Consider the following 5,530-nt stretch of genomic DNA (forward strand, 5'->3'; position numbering starts at 1 on the left):
AAAAATTTGTCAAAAGGAAGTTTTTTTAGAAAATTGTCTACACGAAGTTTTGTCTAAAAATGAATAAATTAGCGAGAAAAGGTGAATCATTGCTAATTGTGCAAAGTTCTGCTGATAATGCCTGAAATTAACCAAATTTTAGGTTCATACACGCAGGAACACTCGCAAGTTAATCTACACCTAGCCTACTTTTTTCTTATTTTTTTATATTTCCCTATACTGTATCATTATTTTTTTTATAAATTAGACAGACCATCTTCTAAACTTTCTTTGCAATAACCCTACTTCAATTGTTTGCGTGTTTACAATTTTTGGCTCAGTGAGTGAGAGGAAAGATTACATCTTTAGTTAATTATGATTTTGGTCAGTTCAGCAATGAAAATAAAAACACATGCATGAAGAGAGTGTCGGTGCCATGCAAAGTAGCTGCACGCACGTAAAGCCGATTCAATGAGGAAAGTTGAACAAATGCGGACACACTTTCGTTGGAATAAAAACTTCTTTCTGCGCGATAATAATTCAGAAGTTGGAGCCGCAGCCACCACTCCATAATCCCCGAAAAGCAAGTCGCCGTGAATTTCCCAACAAAGTAACTTTTTGAAGCCCTGCCTTGAAAGTTAACGAGCTGAAGATAAAACCAGTCGTCATGCATCAAAAGACGAAATCGAAAACTAACTTTGGCTCTACGAGCAGGTCGCACGGAAGGCGTGCACGTTTTATGTTCCCTCGCAACTAGGCAGACAACTGCTCTTAACTCTGGGCGTGCGGCTCAAATCCTTTAATTATACGCAAAAATCTCGGCGCGTCAGAGGAAAGTTTAAACTGCCACTCGACTGACAGGGCCGAATCTGCGCACCGATCTCCCAGCGGACGCCCTGCTTGTAAAATAAATTCGCGCCAGGCTCGCATACAACGAGCAACGAGACACCTCAGCCACTCGAAATCTCATCAACAAGAACGTTAAGAGTCATTTTCAATTTTACACAATATTCGCTGTCGTAAACGAAACATCATTTTCATCATATTTTTTGCCTTAAATTTGTTGTAGTTAAAAAATATTGGTTTTTTTTTGTAAAATTGCAAATTTTGTTAGGGAGTCAAATGAGGAAATAAATTTCTACTTGATTAATTTTTACAAAAAATCACTGCAGTCTATTAGTTTAAAGAAGAATTTATTAAAAATTTAAAAAACATCAAAATCTTATTATTTTTAGCAGAGCAATTTAAATTATAAAGAGCAATATGGTTTTAATTCGTTGAGCCTTATGAAATTTAGACTAAATTAAAGAACATATTAGTTACAAAAGATAAATCGTTTGCATGGGGATTTTTTAATTTGGGGAGTTTTCCGTAACATCCTAAACTAAGTTAAAAAATCTGAAAATGTTCTCGAAAGATGTTCAAAGACATCTTTTTTAAGTTAGAGAGTGAAGTTTGCTTTTATATCTGTAGCGGTACAACAACGCGGTCCTGCTTTTTGTTGGAAGCCAACAATTGTCGGCGGTTTGAATGATTGTAATTTTGCATTATTGTTTAAAATCATCTTTCTGCTGTTAAACAATAATGCAAAATTACAATAATTCAAACCCCCGACAATTGTTGGCTTCCAACAAAAAGCAGGACGCTACATATCCAAGAAAATTTAATTTAACAATTGAATAAATTTTATAAATAAAAATTTCATTCTTTGCTAGAGTTGTGTGCTATCTAATCTGGGACTTAAACCATCAGAAATAAAAAAAACACAACCGTATGACTCGTCTCGATTGTCCTAGTACACCAGATACCAGAGACATATAATAGCTACACTTGGCAGCACACTCTTTCGGGGGTATTGCTGTGCTTTCGCGAGTTGTCCGCTTACGAAGAGCCATAAGTTTCCATTTATTGCCACGTAAAATGTTGTTAACAATACGGAGGTTAATTCCATATTTTCTATTCGACTCTTAATAATGTATAGTTTTAATTTGAGTGACTTTTGTAATAATTGAATTTCTTGTTAATTTGTTTGTTTCTTTGTAAATTTATGTGTATCTGTGAATGAAGAATAAAATACATTGTTAGGCTTAAGGGTTGAATTGTCAACTCCACATCCTCTGTTAGCCCCTACAAATTAGATGTACACGATACTTCACAGGAAAAGGAATATTGTCGTCCATTGAAAGATTCAAAACCATCCCAAAGGCTCGCATTGTTAAGGCATTCTAAAGGAGTTTCAAAGCAATGGGAGATATTTTAGAATATATATCTTCCCAATGTAAGAGATGGCAATTTAGTTATTCGAAACGCTCAAATAGCTCGATGGGCTGGTTTTTGCACCTTTCCAGTGGCTTTAGGGACGTAAATGTCTGGCATTTCAATCACAGCGCTTGGTGTGGGGAGGCCAAACGAAGGCCACATTGGGCTCAATCTTCTCGGCGGTGTTACTGGGACTTAGGGAGCTCATAACCAACGGAGGTTCAAAATAATTAGTATTTCCGCTTGAAATTGATTTTTAATCGCCTTTTTTGTATTCGAATGGTAGCTTTTTCAATTCATATGGACGATTCTAGCAATTTCAAATAAATTCTGCCAATTTAAATTATCCGTGGTGCTTAGGTGTCTAGCTCTTGAGTTGCTTGGAAGGCGTGCGTCTCCTCCGTTGCTTCATCCACCAGGGCGAATTGTTCCATTTGGTAATTAAAAGTGCTCCGGCCGTCGGGCTCACTCTCACTTTTGTGCGCAAAATCTGCATCCCTTGGTCGCGCGCTCTGCTCATGTGTTGACGGCGCGACGTGCGCGCTGGAATTATTTTCGGAGATCGGATTTGCCAGATGTCGCGCGCAGCCAAATGATGAGTTCCTCTGCTGCGGGGTGCCGCGTGAAAAAAGAAACGAAACAAAAGCAGGGTTGCGCACCCCGCTACATTTTCGCACACTTGAAAGAATACACTACAAGCAAAAGCTCCCCATCAAGAAATTAAAGTCGGGCAGATCAATATCCAACCGAGAGATATTGAGAAATCCAATTTGGCGCTGTTCAACTCGGCAAAAGCGGATTATATCTTCCTTCAACCAGTCACTTGTTACGTTCAATCGACTTAATTGAAGAGGAAAAGGCTTATCTATGTCTGCACGTCTATCTTGTTTAATTCTGATAGCAGATCGGTATACTTTTTGACACAAATAAAAAGTCACGTGTATTGGTAAAATTTTTATTGCAGCAATTTTTTAGTTATTACGTTGTGAGGAAAAATGTGGGGTTGTTTTATAATAATAGATATATTACAATACAATAGATTTTGAATCATTTATTAATTTTATGAATCATAAAATTTGTTGTTACTTGTGCAAACAAAAAAGTAAGAAAATGTCACAGAATCCAGGGGTAAAATTTCCATTACTGTACATTGCAAAAATTTATTGAAACTATAGTAGAATGATTTTTCCGCAATTCCTCATCTTCATTACATATGCAGTTTGGACTTAGATTGAGTTTTTCAAAATTAAAAAATGGATAAGACTTAGCCTAAAAAGGTTTGGTTTTTGTTGGATTTTAGACACCATTTTTAAATTAAAGTGGAATGATACAGGGCAAAAATTGAAAATTATTTGAATTGTTGGATGCCATAAACAATTAATTGATCGATAAACAATTTGCTCAACAATTTGCAATAGTAAAAAGGGCCTTCCTACAGAAAAAATTCAAATTTTGCCTATTTTCTCCAAAATTTACAGTGCTTGAATATATTTTCTTGGCATATTCCGATTCCTCTCGTCGAGATCTGTCCATCGGTGTATGCCACTTATTGGGAAACTCTTGGTTTTGAAATTAAATCGGATTTCAAGTAAGGAGACAGCCATTGCCATTTGAAAAGCACGGTAACTTTCGAGCCATTTTTCTCAAAAAATTACAGCGCTCCTTAGGTCAATTTAGGCTTTAACTGAATCCTAAGGGACGAGTTTATGCATTGGCAACAAGCATTTTCCAGGCTTTTGCACTATCATTCCTCTTTAAATAACTCCCAAAAATATATGGCATCAGTTTTTATCAACAGAGCAAAAAATAAATATAATCGATTGCAAAATGTCATATTGGGGTCTTCTGATCTAAATTTGAAATTCGTATAAATCCAGCTCTAAAAAAATTAGAGTTTGACAATATCTTTGTTATCAACTGAGGATTCACAACAATTACTCATTCTAGTCTTCTTTACTCTTAATTGTTAAGTTTTCAATTATTGCGTTACTCACGCGTCGCATTCAGTGTTTATACTCAAAATATTAATTCTTGCAAGCAGTTTTCTGCACGTATGAGATGGTTGAAAGGGAAGTGAGGGTGACGTACATTCCGCCGCCAGGATACGCGCGGCGCGAGCACAAAGTTTTCAAAGCGCCCCTCAGGAAAGCCGAGTCGAGTAAGCAATTCGGATTATGCACGTTTCATATAGTGTGCAGCGGAAATAGTTTTCCAGGTGAATTTCTTCTCCAGCCAGGCTCAGGTCGGTTGGTATGCCCGCACTGTTGGAAGAAGGCGCCGTTCACCGGAATGCTCCAGACGCGTCCCACCTTTTGTTTTATTAGGTAAAAAAGGCTCTCTCGCTGCGTGTGTTGAGTTCTCAAAATGCATAAACGTTTTCTTATATAATAGTTGTTTATTCCCGTGCTGCCCGTTGATATCGTGTTTCCGGCCCGACTGGAAGTTCCGTGTTCGTTGCCCGTATTGTAAAAAAACCTGCTTGGTTTTCGACTCGGATACGAATTACACAGCAATTCCAACGTAGCTTCATATTTTTATTAATTAAATGTATCATTAATAAAGCGAAATGTTTACATGTGTAATCTAAAGGTATTTTAATAAAGCTATTAAAAAAATATCCTTTAAACTCATCATTTTCGTTGAATCCGTTTTCCGTGGCAATTTAATCCAAAGTTTGGTCATTTTTACTGGCGGCAAAATTTCAACGGATAATTTGGCACATCTCTATTCTTTTATTACGTGATGCAGATGTCACCCAGACCACATGATGACATGATCCACGAACACATTACGATTTTAAGGCACTTTTCCACTGTGATTTAAGACTCAACCCTATGCTGCTGTGAATTCTCCACTTAAAATAATTTCTTTTGATGTACCCTTACCAAATAAATAGTAAATAAAATAAATAAATATAACACTACTCTTTTTTGACGTTTCTACAGTGATTAGTAGGGCTAGTTTTCTATTTCATTGCTTCAAAAGGAATAATTTTAAGTGCAGAATACACAGTCACAATATTGAGACTGAAAGCGAAGCGGAAGTGCTTAAAATTCAATATCATAACTGCTTTTGGTAGCTTCAGACAATTAAGGGGGTTTCGAAACTGGTGTAATACATTTTTAAAAGCTAAAATGCATCCATCTTTGAAAAATGTAAAAGTTTAGGTCAAAAGCTCAATAAGAGGGTAGAAAATGACTCATTTATGTCATTTAGGGTTTCAGCCATGCAAATTTTAATTTAAATTAAAAACCAAGTGCTGCCTTTATTAGCCTTTCACGATTAAAAATGA

The 5,530-nt window shown here is 36.4% G+C and overlaps 1 long non-coding RNA gene across 2 annotated transcripts; it reads left to right on the top strand.

Moving 5' to 3' along the window:
• The first annotated feature begins 4,279 nt into the window (after positions 1 to 4,279).
• On the top strand, positions 4,280 to 4,806 carry LOC135937895 (uncharacterized). 2 transcript variants are annotated; one of them, XR_010574572.1, is made up of 3 exons: positions 4,280 to 4,396; positions 4,446 to 4,562; positions 4,630 to 4,806. It is a non-coding gene; the product is annotated as an uncharacterized LOC135937895 (long non-coding RNA). The 2 variants fall into 2 exon arrangements; XR_010574571.1 differs by having other exon boundaries at positions 4,454 to 4,562.
• The last annotated feature ends 724 nt before the right edge of the window (positions 4,807 to 5,530 follow it).

Source organism: Cloeon dipterum, chromosome 2 (assembly GCF_949628265.1).
Source record: "Cloeon dipterum chromosome 2, ieCloDipt1.1, whole genome shotgun sequence".
NCBI classification, from domain to species: domain Eukaryota; kingdom Metazoa; phylum Arthropoda; class Insecta; order Ephemeroptera; family Baetidae; genus Cloeon; species Cloeon dipterum.